At 42.1% G+C, this 24495-nt stretch overlaps 1 protein-coding gene across 7 annotated transcripts in view; it reads left to right on the top strand.

Annotated features, from left to right (window-relative positions):
• The window catches only part of DLGAP1 (DLG associated protein 1), a 300538-nt gene that overhangs the window by 145522 nt on the left and 130521 nt on the right, over positions 1-24495 (top strand). For 6 of the 7 annotated variants that reach the window (XM_053396460.1, XM_053396464.1, XM_053396455.1 and 3 more), the window contains one exon: positions 16820-16931. The gene's annotated coding sequence lies outside the window, so the exon portion shown is untranslated. Of the gene's footprint in view, positions 1-6326; positions 6432-16819; positions 16932-24495 lie in introns of those variants that run through there. The other variant, XM_053396461.1, reaches the window with a different exon arrangement.

Below are 24495 nucleotides of genomic sequence, written 5' to 3'. Positions count from 1 at the left end.
CTTGCTGCTGTTGTAGCGTACATAAAAAACGTCCTATCTTTCCTTGACACCAATTGGCCTACCATGCCCAGGAGAAAAGCCTCTGGTTTCTTATGAAAGGCACACTTAAGAACCTTCTTAATTTCATTATAGATCATCTCCCAGAAGACCTTAATCCTTGGGCACGTCCACCAAAGGTGATAGAAAGTACCTTCAGTTTCATTACATTTCCAGCATTTGTTATTGGGCAAATGATAAATTTTTGCAAGCTTGACTGGGGTCATGTACCACCTGTAAATCATTTTCATAATATTCTCTCTTAAGGCATTACATGCCGTGAACTTTATACCGGTGGTCCATAACTGCTCCCAGTCAGCAAACATAATGTCATGACCAATGTCTTGTGCCCATTTAATCATAGCTGATTTAACCGTTTCATCCTGTGTATTCCATTTCAACAGCAAGTTGTACATTCTTGACAAATTCTTAGTATTGGGTTCTAACAATTCTGTTTCTAATTTTGATCTTTCCACCTGGAAGCCAATTTTCCTGTCCTGTTTGAATACTTCATTTATCTGGTAATAATGAAGCCAATCTCTTACTTTAGACTTCAGTTTCTCATAACTCTGTAATTTCACTTTCCCCCCCTCTTGTTCTATAATTTCCCAATATTTTGGCCATTTGGATTCCATATTAAGTTTTTTCACTTCCTTTGCTTCCATTGGTGACAACCACCTGGGGGTTTTATTTTCCAGCAAGTCTTTATACCGAATCCAGACATTATATAGTGCTTTCCTAACAATATGGTTCTTGAAACCTTTATGAGTCTTTACCTTGTCATACCATATATATGCATGCCAACCAAACCTGTTATTGAACCCTTCCAAGTCCAAAATATCTGTGTTCTCAAGAAGTAGCCAGTCTTTCAGCCAGCAAAAAGCCGCTGATTCATAATACAGTTTTAAGTCTGGCAGGGCAAACCCCCCTCTTTCTTTTGCATCAGTTAATATCTTAAATTTTATTCTGGGCTTTTTGCCCTGCCAGACAAATCTAGATATATCTTTCTGCCACCTCTTGAAACAGTCCACTTTGTCCACAATCTGCAATGTTTGAAACAAAAATAACATTCTCGGCAAGACATTCATCTTAATAGCAGCAATTCGACCTAACAAGGAAAGTCTCAGACTTGACCATATTTTTAAATCTTTCTTAATTTCTGTCCAACATTTCTCATAATTATCTTTAAATAAGTTTACATTTTTAGATGTTAAATTGATCCCCAAATATTTCACTTTCTTTGCTACCATTAGTCCAGTTTCCCTATGAAACCTCTCTCTTTCCTCTGCTATTAGATTTTTTTCCAATACCTTCGTTTTTTGTTTATTCAGCTTAAAACCTGCTACTTGACCAAATACTTGTATTAACTCTAAAACTCTTTTTGTACTAGTGTCTGGCCCTTGTAAAGTTAATACTAGATCATCTGCAAACGCTCTCAATTTATATTGTTTGGCTCCGACCTGGATCCCTTTAACCAGCTGGTCCCCTCTAATCATGTTTAGTAAAACCTCCAAGACAGATATAAAAAGTAATGGGGATATTGGGCACCCCTGTCGTGTCCCTTTTTCAATAGCAAATTCTTCAGTAACCATATTATTTACAATTAATTCTGCTTTTTGTTCAGAATAAATTGCACCTATACCATTCTCAAAACCTTGGCCTACCCCCATCCCTTTCAGATTCTTTTTCATGAAGCTCCAAGAGATATTGTCAAAGGCTTTCTCCGCGTCCACAAATATCAATACTGCCTTAGTATTAATATTAGCTTCTAGTAATTCCATAATATCTATTATGTTTCTTACATTGTCAGATAAATGTCTTCCTGGAAGAAAGCCGGCCTGGTCTTTATGAATCTCCCCCACCAAAACTTTCTTCAATCTTTTTGCCAAAACGTCTGCAAAAATTTTGTAATCCACATTGAGTAACGATATAGGGCGGTAGTTCTTAATCAAGTTCTTCTCAGTCTCAGATTTTGGTATAAGTGTAATATACGCTTCTTTCCATGATTCGGGTGCCTTCTTCCCCTCCAAAATTTCATTACAGACTTCCTTCAACGGTTGTACCAACCATTCTTTCAGCGCTTTGTAATATCTGGAAGTCAATCCATCTGGTCCTGGAGATTTTCCCAATTGCATATTTTGAATGGCTCCCTCCTTCTTGTTCAGTTATTTTCTGGTTCAAGATCACTTTACTTTGTTCAGATATTTTTTGTAATCCATATTTTTTGAGAAATTCTTCTATCTCTTTTTCATCCACCGGCCCTTGTCTGAAACCTCTCTTTCTCAATCAGTGTTAAGTTTTTCTCAAGAACTTTAGTTTTTAACTTGTCCAACTTAAATCCTGCCACATGACCAAATTCTTGAATCAGTTCTAATACTCTTTTAGTACTGGATTCTGGCTCCCGTAACGTCAATACTAAGTCGTCTGCAAAAGCTTTCAATTTGTACTGTTTGGCTCCAACCTGTATACCTTTAATCAAATGGTCCCTTCTGATCATATTTAGCAAAACCTCCAGGACCGAAATAAAAAGCAATGGGGAAATTGGGCAGCCTTGTCGTGTCCCTTTCTCTATCTTAAATTCCTCTGTCACCACATTATTAACTATTAGTTTAGCCTTTTGTTCTGAGTAAATTGCACCTATACCATTTTCAAACCCTTGACCAACTCCCATCCCCTGAAGATTTTTCTTCATGAAACTCCAAGAAATATTATCAAAGGCTTTCTCCGCATCTACAAAGATTAAGACTGCTTTAGTGTTAATGTTCACTTGCAACTTCTCCAAGATGTTAATTATATTCCTCGTATTGTCAGACAAGTGTCTACCCGGGAGAAAGCCAGCTTGGTCTTTATGTATCTCCTCCACTAATACTTTTTTTTAGCCTTTTTGCCAAGACATCTGCAAAAATTTTGTAATCCACATTAAGCAGGGATATGGGGTGGTAGTTCTTAAGTTGTGTCTTTACAGACTCAGTTTTCAGTATAAGGGTAATATAGGCTTCCTTCCACGACTCTGGCGCTTTTTCCCCCTCCAAAATTTCATTGCAGACCTCCTTTAGTGGTTGAATTATCCAATCTTTCAAAGATCTATAATATTTTGAGGTTAAGCCATCCGGCCCTGGAGATTTGCCCAACTGCATATTCTGGATGGCACCTTCCACCTCCTGTTCTGTTATTTTATAGTTCAACATTAACTTATTTTCTTGAGAGATTTTTTGTAATCCATTTGTTTTTAGAAATTGATTTATGTCAGTTTCTTTCTGTGGCCCTTGTGTATATAACTGTTTAAAATACCTCTGGAAACATTTTCTAATTTCCACTGGATTCTGTATATTCTTTCCTTCCACTTCCAAATTGGTAATAGTGTTGAGTTTTTGTCTTTTTTTCATTTGCCAAGCTAGCAGTTTCCCACATTTGTTAGCCGATTCAAATGTCCTTTGTCTCATCTGTTTGATTTTCCATTCTATTTCCTGGTTCATCATTTTCATATATTGAACTTGATATAACTTTATTTCTCTCAGAATCTCTTGTGACTTTGGTTTCGCTCTCAATTTCCTCTCTCCCTCTTTTATTTTCTCCAAGATTTTATCTTTTTTCTCATTTTGAGTTCTCTTCTTTATTGCATTCTGTTGAATTAGAAACCCCCTCATAACCGCTTTGCTTGCGTCCCAGATTACTCTTTTTTCCATAGTAGTGTTCATATTTATCTCAAAATAGTCTCTCAAGGTTTTTTGGGCCTTCTTAGTAACCTCTGCATCTCTAAACAAGGTGTCATTCATCCTCCATCTAAAGGAACCAGTTGGTGTTAGTTTCATCTCCATTCTCACAGCATTATGGTCGGAGCAAGTTTTAGGGCAAATTTCCGCTTTTCGAATCTTGGGAGCCAGTCCTCTAGTTATCCAGATTCGGTCAATTCTTGTCCATGTCATTTTGGCTTCAGAGAAGAAAGTTCCCTCTCTACCCAAGGGATTCTTTGTTCTCCAAATGTCAATCAAGTCCATATTGTCAGTCATCTCAAAAAAAGTTTTTGGTAGTCTGCCATCTTTAGTAACTACCTGTCTCTGTGACTTATCCATGTTTATAGATACCACTCCATTCATATCTCCCATCATAATAATGTTGTAATCCATATTGTCCAACAATGTCTCATGCAACTTCTTAAAAAATTCAGATTTCCCCTCGTTTGGTGCATATACTACTATCAAAAATTTCTCTCCTTGTGTTTGAATTTCAATTGCCACAAATCTTCCTTGGTCATCTTTAAAGATAAATTTCGGTGATAGGCTCTCTTTTGCATAAATTACTACTCCTCTCTTTTTGACCTTGTCCGATGAAATAAACTCTTGACCCAATCTTTTATTAATCAATACTTTCCTATGTAGCCTTATCACATGTGTTTCCTGTAAGCAAATCAAGTCCAATTGTTCCTTTTTCAATAAATGAAAGACTTTTTTCCTTTTCTCTGGGGAGTTAAAGCCATGAATATTCCAACTTAATAGTTGCAGAGACATGATGTATTTATTTTACTTTTCCTCCAACTGCACCCAGTAGTTGTTCTTGTTCTGTCGGTGGTATCACTTTCTCTAGCTTGTCCAGTCCCAAGGGTAGTGGTAGATCAGAATCCTATTTTGGTTGTGATGATAGCTGGGAATGCAATGGAAGGGGCAGCTTTCTGACTCCTGGTTGACTCCAGTGAATGTTTTGCTTATATGAAGAAAAGGGAAGCAGCAGCTCCTTTTTAGTAGGTATAAAGTTATTCTATCTTCAGTTATTAGAAGTAATCCCAGAACAAGCATCAAATTCTAACTTTCATTCTTTTCCTGCCATTCTGCTAACTTGGCCAAGTCTCCCCACCTCCACCTCTTCTGCTGTTGGAATCCCAGCAGCCAAAAGTATTGTTACATCCCCCTCCCTCCAGCATAGCATTGGATTCCACTAGTACAGGGGAATCCTGTCTTGCCTATTGGGTGTAGTTTGAGGATAAGATCATATGATCAATCAATATATAGAAAATCACTAGCGGACTTTATATCAGTTACTTATAATAAAATAATATAAAATAAAAACACTTATTCTTTAGCTTTGGCTGACAGTGCAATCCTAAATATGTCTATTCCATAGTAAGCCCCATTGAATTTAAGGGGACTTTTGCCCAGGTAAGTGGCTAAAAGACTGCAGCCTTAAAAATCTAGTGGACTTAAAGTCATCTGTCCTATGCCAGCTTGCTCAATTTACTCACAATTTTCCCTTAATCAGTTAGTGATAATGAATGTCTCCTGTGAATTCATAATAAGAAATCTATCTAATAACATAATCATGATTTTAAATGCCTTATTAACTACTGCATTACTTAAGATTCAATCAGTGTTTTCCAGGATTTTTTTAAACCAATAATTATTCACCTATTTAAACACACAAAAATATTCAGTCTCTTTTCTTTAGTAAATCATAAAATAATGTTATTAATTCTATAGTTAAATGCCCATACTAGTATTTGCAGATATGCAGTATGCTGAGTTGCTGGGGAAAGTTGCTGTGCTCACTGGGCCTGAGCTGTTTTGTTTCTTTGAATAAAGAGTTAACTTTACTGACACCTTGTGAGTTATTCCTGACCCACTCTGAACTCCCTTCTTGACATGAGGGGAAAGTTCTTGGAAAGTGCAACATAAATAGAAGAGGAAGTGGGAGGCACTTTGTCCTTAGACTGTGAGTGCAGTCTAGTTTCCCTAGTACTGGGACAAATATGCCCATGCTTGTTATTGGATAGGTTGGGGAAGGTTGTTAGAAATGTTGGGGTTGTGAGGTAAATGAATAGTACCCTATTGTTCTGACTTTCTTGCCTCATGTAAGATGACACTGTAGCTGTTGGCATGCAAAAATTTGCTTGAACCAGAAATGCTGGAGTTGGAAATTTGTGTGTGTGTGTGCACGCGCGCGCACACACACATATTCTCCCTCAAATAATTATAAGAGATAAATTAAGGACTCCAACCTTTTGTGGTAGAAGCCCCTGGCTCAGAGAAACAAAATAAAAATCTAGTGACGTTACCAAGCAAGCCTTATTCAGTCATCTATATTTGGCTTCTTTTCTAAATTCCACTCGTTGCCATGGCAAAGTAAGCTCCAGCGATATCCCCCCCCCCCCCGATTCTCTGGCTGAGAAGCTTTTCTTCATGTCCTTTGTGACACACAATGGATGTACAGTATACAAATTTAGCATTAAAGGGCAAGAACACAGGAGGTGGGGGACGGTGAAGCGTGGTTAACAACAGGGGCATGTTCCAAATACAGCCTTTTGAAATGCAACAAACTTAATCGATTTTGAGCCAATGAAAACATATGGGGAAATGATGTGTTACAGCTTGTGTGGGATTGCACCACTTCAGCACACTGGTGTGGTATGTGTGTTGTTTTTTATGTCAAAAGCTCCCTGCACTTGAGCAGTTTGTGCCTTGGAGCAAATACAGCTTGTTTTGTTCATGTCCAGGGGGGATTTGCAATGGGGATGTCTTCAAATGTGCAGTCTCCCCCTAAATTCTGAGGAGTCAAGAGCTCCGGCAGACTATACCATGTGCCTTTCCCACTCTCTCATTGTTTCAGTCATATGCCCACTTTGCACATGAAATTGAGAAGGCACACACATATTCTCACATGGGTATATGAGGCAGCTTAACTGTATCACAACCATGTTTTAACATGTATGTCTCAAACACAAACTTTAGGAGGTTTCTAACCTGTAGAATATGAGCACATGTTAAAAATACAGTGTGTGGAGGTTTACCTTCCCACCGGAGCGATACCTATTTAACTACTTGACTTTGATGTGTTTTCGAACTGCTAGATGGGCAGGAGCTGGGACCGAGCAACGGGAGCTCACCCCGTCACGGGGATTTGAATCGCTGACCTTCTGATCTGCAAGCCCTGGGCTCTGTGGTTTAACCCACAGCGCCACCCATGTCCCCCTTGATTTAGTAGCTGGCCTTTATTGAAAGGTGGAACTAGCATTCACATGTAATGTGTGTGGGACTTTATGTCTTTGATTTCGGCTTACTATAGTGTATGCTGATGGCAGAGCCATAGCCAGCTTTCCTTACAAGGCAGAGCTTCCACCTTTCTAATTGGTGCTTCAAAGAAATGAATGGGGAAACCATGACTTTTGTCATAGCCAGCAAAAAAAACTTCTGCCAGGCACCTGTGGATAATGTAATGTACAAACTGTAGGCGTCAGAAATGTATAAGCTGAATAAGAACAGTTATTTTGGGGTTTGGAAACTTTCACCTACTTCTGTAATGAATGACTCCCTTAAATAAATAATGTCATTGAGGTAATGCTTCCACTTTAAGCCCCCTACAGTGCTCATGGTCATTCTGTGTAAAAAGGGAATATATTGCGGGTCGTTTAAAGTATGGTAACGTTGATAGTCTTCTTGAAAAATCCTTCTGAAGCCAGCCTCTCTCATCAATTCAGTTTTCCCTTGCATTCTTCTTCTTAGTCATTTCCTTCTTGTTCTTCTCTCTTCCCTGAGCCTTGAGGTTTCCATTGCTGTCTCTTTCACATTTCCTCCACCTGCCTCTGTTCAACGGAGGCCTCTCCCTCAGCCAGGCTGTGTCTTGAAGTGCTTGCCTAATTAGCACTCCGCATGTGCCGCAGGAAGAGCACAAAAGGAAGAACTGATTAGAGGAGCACTTGGCATCTGGAGAGGACCTGATCAAGGAAGAGCCTGACCTTGCAGTGCAGGGAGGCTTGCTGCAGGCCCTTGACTCTGAAGGGAATGCCTCTGCTAAAGGGGCAGATCGTAGAATACATCAGCAGTGAAAATATTCATCATAAAATCATGAGCCTTGTGATTGAATCATGGATCCTGGCAAGGATGAAAGTCCTAACAGGTTTGTGATTCAGCTTATTTTCCCAGTTAACAGATGGTAGCTGCAGGATTTTAATAACACATTTTGTACTGTGAATCTTTAGTGAAGCAATTCAGCTCCTATATGAACAAATTACCACATCAAGTTATTGTCTCTTGCTAGTGAAGATGGAGTGAAATACATTTCAGCTTTAGAGGAGCGTGTTCCCATGCTTAGTGAATGATGGAGAGCTAAATAGGAATACTGTTGGAAACAAACCAACATTTGAAGTTATTTAATCTTAATTCCAAATGACAACGTGAGCCTTGAGGTTTCTTTACTGCAATCTTATACTTGTCATCCATGAGCAATAACTTGTGATTCCTTCTGATGGCTTTGTTCAAAGGAAAGCAACATAGTCTAAATCTGAGGTGCACTTCATAATCAGTTGTTTGGAGGAGGGGTTTGGTAAAAGTTTTGTTTCTGTATTGTGACAGCAATTTTTTGCCAAGTAGATATTGTAACAATGAGTTCTCATAATTTAAAAAAATAAAAAGTCCAGTCCCCACCTAAAAGGTTCAATCAAGAATTGAAGAGTTGCCACTACCTTGCATAGCTGAGTGACATATACCTAACTGATGTCAGTAATTTTCTTATGCCAGAAGATGACAAACCACTTTTCTTTAATACTCTTCTCTTGACAAGAGAATTGTTGCAGTAGATTCATGTAAAGAGAGATGCATGTGAGTGCTGAAGCCTCCAAATTACTAAGCCTCTCAGGTACCTTCCTTATTATTGCTATTGTTGTTTAGTCGTTTGATCGTGTCCGACTCTTCGTGACCCCATGGACCAGAGCACGCCAGGCACTCCTGTTTTCCACTGCCTCCCGCAGTTTGGTCAAGCTCATGTTAGTAGCTTTGAGAACACTGTCCAACCATCTTGTCCTCTGTCGTCCCCTTCTCCTTGTGCCCTCAATCTTTCCCAACATCAGGGTCTTTCCCAGGGAGTTTTCTCTTCTCATGAGGTGGCCAAAGTATTGGAGCCTCAGCTTCACGATCTGTCCTTCCAGTGAGCACTCAGGGCTGATTTCCTTCAGAATGGATAGGTTTGATCTTCTTGCAGTCCATGGGACTCTCAAGAGTCTCCTCCAGCACCATAATTCAGAAGCATCAACTCTTCGGCAATCAACCTTCTTTATGGTCCAGCTCTCACTTCTATACATCACCACTGGGAAAACCATAGCTTTAACTATACAGACCTTTGTCGGCAAGGTGATGTTTTTGTCCATGGAGTTTTCTTGGCAGGGATACTGGAGTGGCTTGCCGGTTCCTGCTCCAGGTGGATCACGTTTAGTCAAAACTCTCCACTATGACCTATCCATCTTGGGTGGCCCTGCATGGCATAGCTCATAGCTTCTCTGAATTATTCAAGCCCCTTCGCCACAACAAGGCAGTGATCCATGAACAATGCCTCTAACATATCCAGTGGGTGGAAATGGGCCACAATTTTAATTTCCCACATGTCTCTGAGCAGTGCTATATTGGGGGCATTGTAGAAAATTAAAACTCTGGCTTGCAGACCCAGACACCTGATGTAGAGGAACCAGGGTGGGCATCAGCAGGAGTGGACCCTGCTGGGGCACTGGGACCCAACAGGTGTCCAAGGATGCTGGTTATTCATTCATTCATTGGTTCATTATTGACCTGGCCTTCATCAAAGAAGGTGATGTTATACGAAATATAACATCAAGCTATTGAAGCGACGTATAAGGCAATTCCAATAAAAGCTTTAAAATCTATCAGTGGTCCAATTCATTGCCAACCCACATCATTCAAAGCCTGGCTAAAGAGCTAAGTTTTTAGCTAGTGCTGTAAACTAACCAGGGTTGGTGCCAGCTGGATATCAAGAGGGAGGACAATCTCAGTGGTGACTTAGAAGGCCCTTTCTTGAGTTGCAGAGATACAAACCTCGTTCAATCATGGACTAGTAAGTAGGGCATCCACAGCAGATCTTCATGCCTTAGCAGGATGATACACCCTGAAAGACTTCTGCAGGTAGCTGGCACCAGTTTTTGATGCCAAGTCTGCCTTGCTTCTCCAAGTCTAACTCCCATTTTAGTTAGCTTCTTATTTCTTAATTCCATGCCTTCTTGATGCTTTTCTTGTGACTCTGCCTGTACCATTTATTTTTCAAACAGGTATTGTATCTTCTTCCTAGATTATCTACTGCTTTCCTTCAGCTACCCTTAGTGTGTCATACCTCCTAGATCCCATTTTCCATAACCTTCCTAAATCTTAATCTCCACACCTACCAGGCATTCTTCCCCTCATCTTGTAATCTTCACACAAACTTCATTCTGATGTCCTTCTATTGCTAATGCCCAACAAGGCAGCAAGGAGAATATTCATAAAGAGGATATTGTGGTCTTTGAGTTCAAAACATATGCTTTCAAAATCTTGACACCTGGAAATTAAAATATTGAGCACTAAAATACAGTAGATTTGTACTTCTTTGCCAATTGTCTCTTCGTTCCAGGACCTTGATTGTTATCTCCACTCATATTTTCAAGTTGGAACTTTCCACTGAGGTAGAGGCTCCCCTTCATTTTCTGTGCCTTCTTTTCTTGTAACTGAAACTAATGAGGTAACTTCTCATTAAGGTAGGTAGAAAAGTATAAATCAACCTATATGACAAATAGAATTTGAATCTCCACTGCTATTTGGATCCCTTCCAGTCGGGATTAAGGCCTCATCATGGGCCTGAAACTGCCTTGGTCGCACTGGTTGATGATCTCCGGCGAGCTAGGGACAAAGGTGAGAGCTGTTTCCTAGTTTTGCTGGATCTCTCAGCGGCTTTTGATACCATTGACCATAACAACCTTCTGGAGTGTCAAGAGGGGTGGGAGTTGGGGGCACTGTTATACAGTGGTTTTGCTCCTTCCTCCTGGACCATGTTCAGAAAGTGGTGGTGGGGGATGAGTGTTCAGACCCCTGGGCTCTCACTTGTAGGGTGCCTCATGGTTCTGTCCTCTCCCCCATGCTTTTCAACATCTACATGCAACCGCTGGGAGAGGTGGGGGGTTTGGGCTGGGTGTTCATCAGTTTGTGGATGATACCCAGCTCTACCTCTCTTTCAAATCAGAACCAGTGAAGGTGGTGAAGGTCCTGTGTGAGTGTCTGGAGGTGGTTGGAGGATGGATGGCTGCTAACAGATTGAGGTTGAATCCTAACAAGACAGAAGTACTGTTTTTGCAGGACAGGAGGAGGGCAGGTGTGGAGGACTCCCTGGTCCTGAATGGCCCTGAATGGACCAGGTGCGCAGCCTGGGAGTCATTTTGGACTCACAGCTGTCCATGGAGGCGCAGGGCAGAGTGGTGCATGCTCTAGTTATCTCTCGCTTGCACTACTGCAATGTGCTCTATGTGGGGCTACCTTTGAAGGTGACCTGGAAACTACAACTAATCCAAAATGCGGCATCTAAACTGGTGACTGGGAGCAGCCTCCGAGACCACATAACACTGGTCTTGAAAGAGCTACATTGGCTCCCAGTACGTTTCTGAGCACAAAGACTCTCCTCCCTGGAAGAGAGGGGAGTGGTTGTGGGCGGGAGCCCGAGCTCCGCCCCTGGCCGGGGGCCTTAGCCCCCGCCCCTCCTCACCTGGCTGGCGCCCACGCCCACCGGAGGCAGCCAACCAGGTGTCTCCGGGGGGTGTGTTTAGCAGCTTAATGCTGCGGCTCCAGCTCCGCCTCCTCCTCAGTCGTCGTCGTCCCGCAGCGAGTCACCCACCCTCCACTCCCATTTAGCTCAGGGTCTAGGTTTTTTGGCCTTGCTATGGACCTTAGGTTGGTCGCCCTGGTTGTCTGGGGGGCCTGGTAGGAATTTTTCCATTTGGCATTAGGCTTTTTGGTTTTTTCGCCTACCTTGTAGCAATCGTCACAACTTTTGTGGTATTGGTGGGTAGGTTAGGCATTGGATTCATGTGTGTCAAGGGCTAGGTGTGGCCATCGCCTATGCTATCTACCGTGGGTTATTCCGTTAAAGGAATCTGGCGGTCGTGTATTCCGTCCGATGCCTGCTTGGCGGGAGGCCATGGCACGACCCTCGGTGACATCAGGGGTGAGCCTATAGTTGGATTAGCATCAACAGGCTCCACCTACTGTTGAATAAACCCACCTCCTATAGTCATCCAATGCCTAAGCCAATACCTTTTCACTGCTGTAATCAATAAAGTTGTGGCCTTTTCTTGCCCATTAACCTTATATCACGTGTCCTTGTGTGTTTATTTCACATAGCGGGGGTCGGGCCCTCGATCCACAATTCAAAGTGTTGGTGCTGACCTTTAAAGCCCTAAACCATGGGTAGGCAAACTAAGGCCCAGGGGCTGGATACGGCCCAATCGCCTTCTAAATCCAGCCCGCAGATGGTCCAGGAATCAGCATGTTTTTACTTGAGTAGAATGTGCCCTTTTATTTAAAATGCATCTCTGGAGCATAGGAATTCATTCCCCCCCCAAAAAAAAAGTAGTCTAGCCCCTCACAATGCCTGAGGGACAGTGGCCTGGCCCCCTGCTGAAAAGGTTTGCTGACCCCTGCCCTAAACGGCTTCAGTCCAGTATACCCGAAGGAGTGTCTCCACCCCCATCATTCTGCCTGGACACTGAGGTCCAGTGCCGAGGGCCTTCTGGTGCTTCCCTCGCTACGAGAAGCCAAGTTACAGGGAACCAGGCAGAGGGCCTTCTCGGTAGTGGCACCTGCCCTGTGGAACGCCCTTCCAGCAGATGTCAAAGAGAAAAGCAACTTCTTGACTTTTAGAAGACATCTGAAGGCAGCCCTGTTTAGGGAAGCTATTAATGTTTAACAGACTATTGTATCTTAATATTTTGTTGGAAGCTGCCCAGAGTGGCTGGGGAAACCCAGCCAGATAGGTGGGGTATAAATAATAATAAATTATTATTATTATTATTATCATCATCATCATCATCATCATCATTACTTTGTAGATGTGCTTTGGGGTTTGGTCGAATTGCAATAAGCTCAAATATGAAATATTCCACACATATGCAAAATATTAACTTTCCCTGATATATATGCTGATCCAAATCGAGTGATTTACATTAGGGTCCACTTTGTTCTTTTGAAAGAAGAAACTGTGTCCTCTGTCACAGTGAAGAAGCTAATAATGTGATTCATTTTTCAATGAAGGTTAATGACTGCTTCATAATTTTTATTTGGAAAGGAAAGGAAACTTGGGTCAGACTTTAAGCACATTTTGAACCACTAAAGTTGTTTGTATTCTTTATTAAAATAATAGCATTTCCCGCCCATCTATAAAGCAAAGGCAGCATGGCAGCCAAGAGCACCCAAAATATCTTAAAATGGCCTTTAGAAATGAGTGCAAATTATTTTGGCTTTTTTTTTTCCCAAAGGAAGATAGGTCACTTTTTCAGAAGCACAGCTTTTGAGAAGAGATCTACTTTGATACAAGCATGTGGTGGGACTGAAAGGAAAAATTGATAAATTTTTTTGCATTTATTTTAAATCTGTTATCTGATTATTCTTATAGCAACCAAATTTAATCTAATCCTAGACCTTTTCCATGTATTTTTAGTGGCAAATGAGTGGCGCAACGGGAAGCAGGTGCCATGTCAGTACCTGAGACCGCATGGTTGGCAGTGCACACAGTTGAAGATGCTCAATCTATTATTTGTATTTTAAACGTATATTTTCCTTTTCTACATCAAAATGGTCCTTATTCTCAAGTTAAAAAAAATACGACAACAGAAGCAATCTTCTTTTTATTCCTGTAGTCATTAGGTGCTATGATTTACTTTAGCTGAAAATGCAAAAGTGCACATCTATTTATTTTTTATTGCGGTTGGAAAATGCTTTTGGAGTTGTTGTTTTTTTGCTCTAACATATTAGGAATGGAAATACTTGTAAAGTGTGAAATGTGGGCAGGGGAACAGAAGAAAAATCATAATGGTGTGTTTCTCAGCTGAAGTAATACAAATGGCTACTAAAGCCCACCTTCCATCAAAGTCCAGGATCCAAGGCTACCTAGCTGCACCAATGACTGGGTGCTGTCACCATATTGCATCTGTGCTTTGCCAGCTAGATTTCCTCCTAATCCATTTCCATGCCCAGCTTAAAAGGGCTGTGTAATGGTTATAGGGGTTGCTCGTGCGTAAGTTGCCGCCACTCCTGGCTAGGTTGCCTGGTTAAACCTTTTCTGTCTGGACAGCCCTTCACTTCGTGGCTGCTTCAGTCGCTAGCAGAATCCGTCAGTGGGCGTTTCTTGAACCTCTTCCAGCATAGAAGTTCTTTGACGCCAAGTCTCCGCCTACTCTCCCTGCGCGGAAGTCTTCTGCGCAGGGTGGGTGTGGGCAGCGGAGGACCCGTGCTCTCCCCGCTGGTCTCCGGCAAGGAGTCCTGGAGCCCTCTCGCCGATTCCCCCATCTGCCCCCCTTTCTCCCTGGTGTCACGCTGATTTCCTTCCCCAGCCGATGAGCTGCCTCTCTCCCTGCTGGGCCCTTCTCCAGCATCACTTTGGAGCCTTGCCTCCACCTCTAGCTCTGATGGCAGTTCCCTGACATCCACCTCCCCCCCAGGACCCCCTCCACCCCCGGCCCGACCTTTTGATCCAACTTCGTCCTTTTCCTCGGCCGACGATGCGGGGAATCCCCGGAAGGAGCTGTCGCCATCCTCTGAGGATTCAAAACCCGCTTCCCACCCGCTCCGATCTCTTCCCGCGGGGTGGGCCTCCCAGTCTGATTCTTCTCCCTCTGAGGCTTCTCCTCCCTCCTCTTCGGAGGCAGGAAAACCCACAAAGTCCTCCTCGTCATCTGTGGTTCCAAACTGCTCCTCCCAGAATCTCGCTAGTGGTTTTGGTTTATCTGGGAACAGGCTGTGGAACTCCTCCACAAGATACCCGTCATTGATTGCCTCCGCGGGAACCCACGTGTTTTCTGACCTGGGTTCTCCCTCCCAAGCTACCAAGTACTCCACCTTGCGCCCTCGCCACCTTGAATCGAGTATTTCCGTGACTTGGTTGTGGTGTTCCCTCTCCTCTACCTGCGGGTGTGTGGTGACTTCTCCCTCCCGCCCCGGGAATTCCCGCCCCTCCCTGTACTGTGAGAGTAGGGACCTATGGAACACCGGGTGTATCTTCATGCTGTCAGGCAACTTGAGCTTGAATGCCACAGGGTTCACCTGCTGTGTAGCTCTACCTCCGATGGCAGTTCCCTGATAGGCTGGTTTCAGCCTTTAAAGCTCTAACCTGCTTGGGACCAGTCTATCTGAAAGACTGCTTTCACATTTATGTAGCCAACCAAACATTAAAGCTCTCTTTGGCTTCAGATGCCTTGCCAAATGCCTCTGCCAGAAAGGGCTTTTTTAGTAGTAGCACTCCAGTTATGGAACATACTTTTCATGGAGACTTGCCTGCCTCTGTCTTTGTAGTACAGTGGTACCTCGGGTTAAGTACTTAATTCGTTCCAGAGGTCCGTTCTTAACCTGAAACTGTTCTTAACCTGAAGCACCACTTTAGCTAATGGGGCCTCCCACTGCTGCCGCACCACCAGAGCATGATTTCTGTTCTCATCCTGAAGCAAAGTTCTTAACCTGAAGCACTATTTCTGGGTTAGCAGAGGCTGTAACCTGAAGCGTATGTAACCTGAAGCGTACGTAACCTGAAGCATATGTAACCCGAGGTACCACTGTATTTGTGGTGCCAGGTTAAGACCTTTCTGTGCACTCCATCCCTTAAAATAACTTTAGCAGCCTAGGCCTCTGTTTCTTTTATACAGTGGTACCTCGGGTTACGAACTTACTTTATTCCAGAGGTCTGTTTTTAACCCGAAACCGTTCTTAACATGAGGTGTGCTTTCACTAACGGGGCCTCCTGCTGCCAGCGCGCTGCCGGCACACGATTTCTGTTCTCATCCTGTGGCAAAGTTTGCAACCTGAGGTACTACTTCCAGGTTAGCGGAGTTTGTAACCTGAAGTGTTTGTAACCCAAGGTGTTTGTTACCCAAGGTACCACTGTATGTGCTTTTTTTAAGGGAGCGTGTTGAGTTTATTGTGTTGTGTTTATGTGCCCCCCCCCTTTAATGGTTTTAGGTTTTACTTTGCATTTCAGTTATTTAAAATTATTTATTGTAACTTTTTTATCAGGTGGCATGCAAATGTCATAAATAAATTTATAATACCAAGTGATATTTATTTATTTATTTATTTAAAGGCATTATAATACATTTAACATTTCACAAATAAGTGTGTACAGACTCTAGACAATGCTGCATATCATTCAAAACAAAAACACAACCTAAAATTTTCATGTTCATTTTATGTGTAGACTAGATTGACCAGATTTGCTATTACCTCATCTGAAATGCAATGCACTTCCATTAGAAATAGAACAAAGACAAGGCTTCTGGCTGAGGCCAATGGTCATCTGGTTCAGCATCCTATTTTCACAGCAGCTGACCAGATGCCTGTGGGAAGCCTGCAAACAAAAGGACTCTGTCCACCTATGATGCCCTGCCGCTGGTATTCGGAGGAGTAATGGCTCTGACAATGGAGGTGGAATATAGTCTTTGTGGCTAGTAGCCATTGATAGTCATATTCCCCAGGAATCGTTCAACCTCTTGTTGAAGCCTCCTGAGGGAGTGAGAGGTGAGAGGTAAGCATGTACTTAACTCTTTTGTTGAAATGAGTTAATGTGCTCCAAATTGCCATCCTGTTGACAGTTACTTAGAACTAAACACTTGAAATCAGCAGGGCTTACTTCTGAGTAGATGTACATTATGATTGTGCTCCACATTTGTCTGAGCGGTGTCTTTTATTCCCATTCGTAATCCCATTATTATCACTAAATCTAAAGAATTCCCAATCATGTTTGTATTCAAGACTTTCTGAAGGCTGTGCTCTTTCCACTGTTTTAGATTCATCTTGTGCTGGAGAACATTCTTCGGTTCAAACAATTGAGAAGATTATTTTAAACCCATTGGAACAGAAGTCGGTGTATTGACCTCTACAGATTGCTACAAATGGCAGGTTTGTGCTGTTTCGATGTTTTAAAAAAATCATTGGATTTCAGCCTGTTGCAGGTTGTTCATTTAGCTGTATGATTTAAAATGAAGAACATTTGGCTAATTAGAAGGCAGCTGTTCACTTAAGGAAATGACTCATAGAGGGATATTTATGGTACATAACTATTTTTCAAGCCTGTAGAAAGTCCAAAAGAAAAATGAAGAGTGGAGCAGATGTTTTGTTACAGCACTCAGAATTATGTTACTGGAAAGTGAATTCTGGGTCCCACCTATTTTGACTATCTTATCTTTCAAAACATAATAAAAAGCAGGAAAATCTCAATCATGAAAATGGCGTGTTTCGGATGTCCTTCACTTTTTTCATGGTTCTGTATTTTATGTAGCTCATCATCTCATAATTTCAAGTAATGAAAATTTTATTATCCATCACACTGTTAATGTTTAGAAACATTGTGGTTTTGTCTCCTTAGTGGAGACATTTCTGGTTTTAGTTCTTCTCAATTCCCTGCCCCCATGTTTCTTTAAAACATGTGGTATTAAAAAAAAGATACATATTTTAAATATATACTTGCCCTGATCTAACTGGATGAGTGTGTGGAAGCATCTCCTCTTGGGATGAGAACTCTCTATGGAAATGGATGCTATCCATGTAATGGCTGACTGAATCTAGAACCTCGGTGGATTTGGATCCACAAATGCAGCCTGATCAAGGAGCTTTCATCACTGACTATGTCATTTCCTTGTTCTGGGATACTGGCAATTGAATCTAGACATGTGTCCACTGTGAATGGAGGGATGGTTTGAGTAGCATTCATGGGAGTTAACTCACTCTCCATTAGTTCAGGTCATTGAATTCTTTTCTTTAACTATAGCCATTGAATGTTCATGCAATGAAATGACTAAGATAATAAGCAATGAGCTGGTATGTTCTTGATTCAGATTGAAACAGTGATGAATTCATTGGGAGGCCTTAGGCTGTTTCATACGTTACCTCACTAGTGTGGGGGTTACTGTGACCTGGCTTCTCCATTCACCCCAGCCCCACTGCTGTTCTTGTTAACAGCTGAAGGATAAGAATATGTGTGTGTGATTGACATAGTTACTTGCCATGTGCATGTCACCAGTTCCAGGGTTGTTCTGAAAACAAGCAGGATGATGACTGCTGCTATTAGGTACCAACTCTCCAATGATTATGGGTAAATGCTTGTTAATAAAATAGTGCAATAGTAAGCCAGTAAGAGGGTAGTATAGAAAATATTGTGTTTCTTTTCCTGGATTCTTGAGCAATGAGCTTTATATACTTGAAACTATGAGACAATAGGACCAAGGCCCAAGATGGAAATTTAATTACTTTTGTTGTCTTTTTCTGACTCACTTCTGAAAAGCCATATGTTGTAAATAGTGGCTGCTAATTTAAGACTTGTAAGACCATTGAAGTGCTATCTTCTGCAAAGTAGCACTCTAGACTATTACACTACTGAGCAGTTCCATTTAATTTTGTCATATTCTTATGTAAGGATAATGCTTTTATATGTTTTTGAAATTGTGAACGATTCTATTTATATGTAAGCTTTAAAAATGTAGAAGCATACAGAAAGCACCCCATACAATTTCCTTTTTATCTGACGTATCCCACTTGTCCTATTCAAGGAAACAGAGTAAATGTAATGACGGGGAGGATCAGACAAAAAGTAACATGAAATGGAAGGGTGGAACCCCCACCACCACCTCAGAAAAAGCCCACATCCTGCCAGTGAACTATCACAGAACTGTAACTCGCTGTTTAAGACAGTATAGAAGCTCCAACACTTTGCAGTATAGAAGCTCCAACACTTTGACCCTGTCTTGAGACAGGCCTCCTCCAGGGGGCTGTGAGGGATATATACCCAGTGCCTAAGCCAAATCCAATCTACATCTGGAATCAATAAAGTTGTGGCCAATTTCAAAATCCCAGAAGTTTGTCTTGTCCAGTGTGTTCCCTTCTTGGCTCAGGCCTTGCTCCCTGGAGGGATAGGTCACTGCAAGTAGGTCCACAGTGGATACCATAACTTTCAGCCTAATGTTGGTAAAGGCCTGTGAGGCCTATTCCTTGAGGCTGTTTCTCTGCACCTGACTGCCTGAAGTTTCCACTGTCAGCTGAGGGATTTCTCTTTCCCTCTCCCTATCCAGATGTGCTAGTGGCACAGTATAGGCTTACTTCTATTCCAGGCCACCCTTGGCCAAGGGGAGGGAACTAGGCCATATCCTATTGTCTCCTGTCCCTGGCTACATTCAGCTTAGAGCTCCAAAGTGGTAAGCAAGAAGGATCAGGACAATGCTAGTCATTGCATATTGACCTTGGGAGACCTGCCCATTTGCACACCTTGCACTGGCATGTTATGCAGTGAATGGCCAGGGACAAGAGGGTGAGTGCTTCCAGATCACTGTATAGTGACTTGGCAGAGCCAAAATTCACAACATAAGCAAATGGTTCTGTTACCAAGGTTTCAATATCATAATGTGAAGAGGTGTTGCCACATCACAATGCCACTAGGTTCCATAATTTCTCAATCTGCCCAAGTTAGGAGACAGGTTGTGAAGTCTTTCTTTCCAACCTAATTGGTTGGCTTACCGTTATGCTCAGATCCAAAAGTGATTATCTTCTTGCTATGAGTTTATGAGTATCGGCGTAACCTTTGTATTCTTGTTAGGGATGCTGCAAGAATTTGAGCAGAAAGAATAACAAAAGTGAGCACCTCTGATGGAAAGCTTGTGAGCAGGGTAGAGGTGCAAACAGGGTTGTGCTCACTTCCAACCTTTCAAGCACTGTCACCACTTCCTCCTTTCCTGTCCCCAGGGACCCTGGGGCAAAGCAGAGGAAGGTGGTGCCAGAAGTCACTTCACTGTACAGTAGTGCCCCGCAAGACGAATGCCTCACAAAACGAAAAACGCGCAAGACGAAAGGGTTTTTCGGTTTTTGCGTCGCTTCGCTAGACGATTTTCCCTATGGGCTTGCTTCGCAAGACGAAACGTCTTGCGAGTTCTTGCGAGTTTGTTTCCTTTGTTCCTTTGTTTCCTTGTTTTCTTAAAGCCGCTAAGCCGTTAATAGCCGCTAAGCCGTTAATAGCCGCTAAGCTGCTAATAGCCGTGCTTCGCAAGACGAAAAAACCGCAAGACGAAGAGACTCGCGGAACAGATTAATTTTGTCTTGCAAGGCACCACTGTACTGCCAGAGATAGGACGCCACCCAGAGTGGCTGGGGCAATCCAGTCAGATGGGCAGGGTACAAATAAAATAACAACAACAATAGCCAGTGCTGGCACCCTCACTGGAAACTGACACAATTTACATGATTTATTTTGCCAGGGAAAATGGCTCATCATGGGCTGGACAGCATCCTCTGCCTTCCATTTTCATTCTCTCATCCAAGTGCATTTAGGATCTTTAGGGACAGAAGAAAGGGGAGATGGTAATGACAGTGAAAGTTTTTGAGCACCATTGAACTTTCTGTGTGTTCAGATTGAACACTCACAAAAAGCTTTGGGTGCAAGCTACAGGATGCTCATGCATCCCTTGTTCATGTTTGTGTCTCTCCATCTGATTTTTAGGAGTCCTGAATGCATCCCTCTTTTAGTAAAAGAAAATGCTACTTCATAAGCTGTATTGAAACATGAGCTGTATGTTGCTGTGAATTATTGTGCATAAATTAATTAGTTCATTAGCCTTGAAACATGTATGGCTTTTGTGTGAAGGGGTGCCTTTCTTCAAGACAGAGGGTTAGGCCTTTAAGGACTCTAGTCCTGGAAACAGGGAAAGAACCTAGGTGATATGGACTGGAGACAGACTTGCAAGAACTTGGTTCACTTCCAGTCCTCGTTAGAGCAAGTCGCCCACTCAGAACTCTCCATGGTGCTGCAACAACTGAGCTGCCTTGCTGCAGGCTCCTCCGTGTAACAAGAGTAAAAGATAAGAACAAGGGGTGAGGAGCCATTTGCAACCCAATGGTTGTGTTCCGTCATGAAGAACCTCCCTGAGGCCATAGGACAGTAATGTGTGTGGCCAGGGGCAAAAGTGAATGGGGGCAATGGGGGCATCTATTTTCTGGGTATCGTAGGTTATTTTTCCAGCCATGAAAAAGACAAAAGTTTTTACACCTCTTTCTGTCCAGTTAAGCAAGAGGCATCATCAAAGTCCAAGGACATGTTCCAGTTAGGCTACAGCACTTGAAGATGAGTGTAGAGCAGGACCAATGTGCGAGGGTGTGGCCTGCCTTGGTACAGACCCTGGGCCTTGGGTTCTCCAACCCTGATAGCATAGATTGTGTACTTAGGTCCATAGAGGCTAAAACATATCCAGTGCTCTGATTATCTCAAATTGATTCCTTCCCCTGCCCCCCTCCCACAGAAGCATAGAAGTATATTCACTGAGTTAGCAAAAGAGAGTGCTTTATGGCAGAGATCACAAATCACTCTAAATTATTAATGAAAATATATTGGATTTTGCACTGTGGCACCTCCAAGTCAGAGCCTGACAGTGTAAGTGTTTTGTCATTATGTAACCATTTGTTTAAAGTAAAATTCATCTTCTGATTCCCTCAGTACTATCTTCTGTGGGAGGCATGATGCTCACTATCCAAGTATGCAATTGACGTTATAGCTGCTATTTCTGTTGGCAACAGAATTTGTGCCTGGCCCGGCAAAATCAGAAAGGAGAAAAACATTGATGTAGGCTTCAAAAGGAAATATTTGGAAGACTGGAACTATTGATCTTGATTTCACAGATCATGTAAAATATGTTCACTGTAATTTACTGTGCTAATTTTGAATCTGTGCAAAAACCCAGATAACTGGGTATAGCATGACCTTATTAGGATTTGATTGAGAAAGTCAGAAGGTGGTTAACTGATGGCAACAGTTAACTATAAATGCTCTGGAATGTGCTGCACATAAATTAAAGTATTAATGAATCAGATACACCTCTTTTTCAGGGGTTTCCTATTTAGACAAATAATTAGAAGCAGAACTTCAGAATGAGGGAGAATACATTTTTATTAAAAAATTGAAACATAAGAATATGCAATACATGCTAGTCTTCCAATTTCATTTATGAAATGGGGGCAGGGGGAGGGAATAATATTTTGGTGTATATAAACATAATGAATAATGTGATTCTGGTGTGCAACATTAGTGTGGCCAGCTTACAAGGGCATCTCTGCTTTCTGATAATCCTGTGGAATTCAATCTAATCTGCTGTCCATGGAACTTTCAGTGAAAAAAATCTAGTTGGTATATGTACCATACTTTTCCATCTATAAGAAGCCCCCATGGATAAGATGCCCCCTAATTTTGAGTACTCAATATTAAGAAAATGGGAGGAGATTGTCCAGAAAGGGGGGAATAAAAAAAAGCTCACCCAAATTCCAAATGCTTGCGATCGAACACAATGCAGAAGCCTCCTATCCTATTTCTGATCAACACTAGCCACCGCCAATCACACACTCAATTGCCACAGCAGAGCCCAATCACAAGCAGACATTCTCACAGCAGCAACCAATCACAAGTGGACATTGCCGCAGCAGCCTATCACCCACAATAACGTTAGTGACAATCTGCTACTCAAGACAGAAATCATTTCCACCGTCCCCCCCTCTGCACTACCCATGTATAAGACGACTCCAATTTTTAAGCATTGTTTTCAGGTAAAAAAACACCATCTTATGTACGGTACACTCAGTTGTACCTCGGGTTACAGATGCTTCAGGTTACAGACTCTGCTAACCCAGAAATAGTACCTCGGGTTAAGAACTTTGCTTCAGTATGAGAACAGAAATCATGTGGCTGCAGCAAGAGGCCCCATTAACTAAAGTGGTACCTGAGGTTAAGAACAGTTTCAGGTTAAGAATGGACCTCCAGAACGAATTAAGTTCTTAACCCGATGTACCACTGTATGTCCCTGTATGCAGGGAAATAATGAATGAACAGAATGCCTTGTCTGGAAATCTGGTTACATGAATTGGCATAAGACCAAGTCTCTCCAAGCATATGAGTTCTATGTATACTTTTAAACATCGTTTTTATTTTCAACATTTCAGAGATGAATTCTCTATTTTTTACATACCTAGGTGTTCTATTTCACACCAAATTGTATCATCTTATTTAACTGGAATAACATCAACAGAATTTGATGTCTTAGGCAATGTCTGCAAACCAAACTTTTCCTCCGTTGTATTAAAATCACTCTCAGCTTTGCATGCATGAGTGATTTCTTTTTATCCTTTTCTTTTTTTCAATTTATTGTCATAAAACTACTCACGCCCCACTCCCAATATCATATGAACATGTGAAACTGAGTCAGAGGATTGGACCTGCTAACCAAATATTTTTAAGGCAGCAGCTGTCAAGGTCTGAAGCAGAAGTCTCTCCCAGCCTTGCTTCACATCCTTGTCTAAGGGAATATATTTGGAGTCTGAAAGTATTGATTAAATCAGGCATTAGAGGGCAATATAGTCACACAAGTGAAAGCTGCCTTTCTGAACATCTCCTACTGTGGCACATGCCACATTGCTATAGCACACCCACAGTCCAAAGTGTAATGGCTGCTCTGACTAATTGCAGTAGTTTTTAATAAACTTGGCATAGTCACAAACAACTGAGAAGGCTCCTTTGTTAAGACCCTGGCAGCACTGTTCAAGGAAGCTTTTCTGGCTTGTGGGGAAAATGCAGATTATATTTGTGGCTTTATAGAATGCATCCTAAATTTATAATTCACAATTTCTTGCCTGAAATAGAATTTGAATAATATTTTGAGGAAAGGGTGATCATTTATAAGTGAGTTGCTGTGCACTGAGACAGATCTATTCTGACCTCAGCCATCTTCATCTTATAAACTTCTTTATGTGTTCAGGCAAACATTTGGACCTGGGCAAAACAACATTTGGAAAATTCTAGTGCTGAAGCCCACAAATTGGTACATTGAGCCACATTGCCTTTAGGGCAATTTTGTGTCTCAGTAATATCTTTAGGGCAAGGCAAAATGATGATGATGATGATGATGATGATGATGCTGATGCTGATGCTGAAATGACTGGAAAGGCCTAGTGCTGTGATGTTTTGTTTTGTTTTGTTTTGTTTCTGCTTCTGCTGCTTCTTGTTCTCTATTTTTAAATAGATCTTTTTATATGATTTTAATTCTATTAGCTTTTAATTACTTTTTAATGATTATCTTTGCTATCTTTTTAGCTTTTCCAATTTATCTGTAAGCCGCCTTCAGTCCCTGTCTGGGGAAAAGGTGGGATGTAAATAAATATAAATATAATCATCAGCATTGGCTTGCTTTTATTCTCTCCCTCTGCTACAACCTGATGTGATGGCTGTTGCTAGGTATCAGCTGATGGAGAGAGGACTCTGATGGAACTGGCATCTTGGTACAGCTGATGGAGGCTCCACTTCCCTCAGGGCCGTCTTACCCATAGGCACTAGGGGTGCTGGGCACCTGGGTGCTGGGCTCTCAGGGGTGCCAGGCCGAGAGTCCAGGGCCTGAGAGTTGAGTCCGAGGAAGAGCCCACCTGTCGGTCAGAGTGCTGCGGTGGG

Source organism: Podarcis raffonei, chromosome 7, assembly GCF_027172205.1.
Source record: "Podarcis raffonei isolate rPodRaf1 chromosome 7, rPodRaf1.pri, whole genome shotgun sequence".
Lineage (NCBI taxonomy): Eukaryota > Metazoa > Chordata > Lepidosauria > Squamata > Lacertidae > Podarcis > Podarcis raffonei.
The sequence above is the reverse complement of the archived record's forward strand: the minus strand, read 5'-3'. Positions and strand labels throughout refer to the sequence as shown.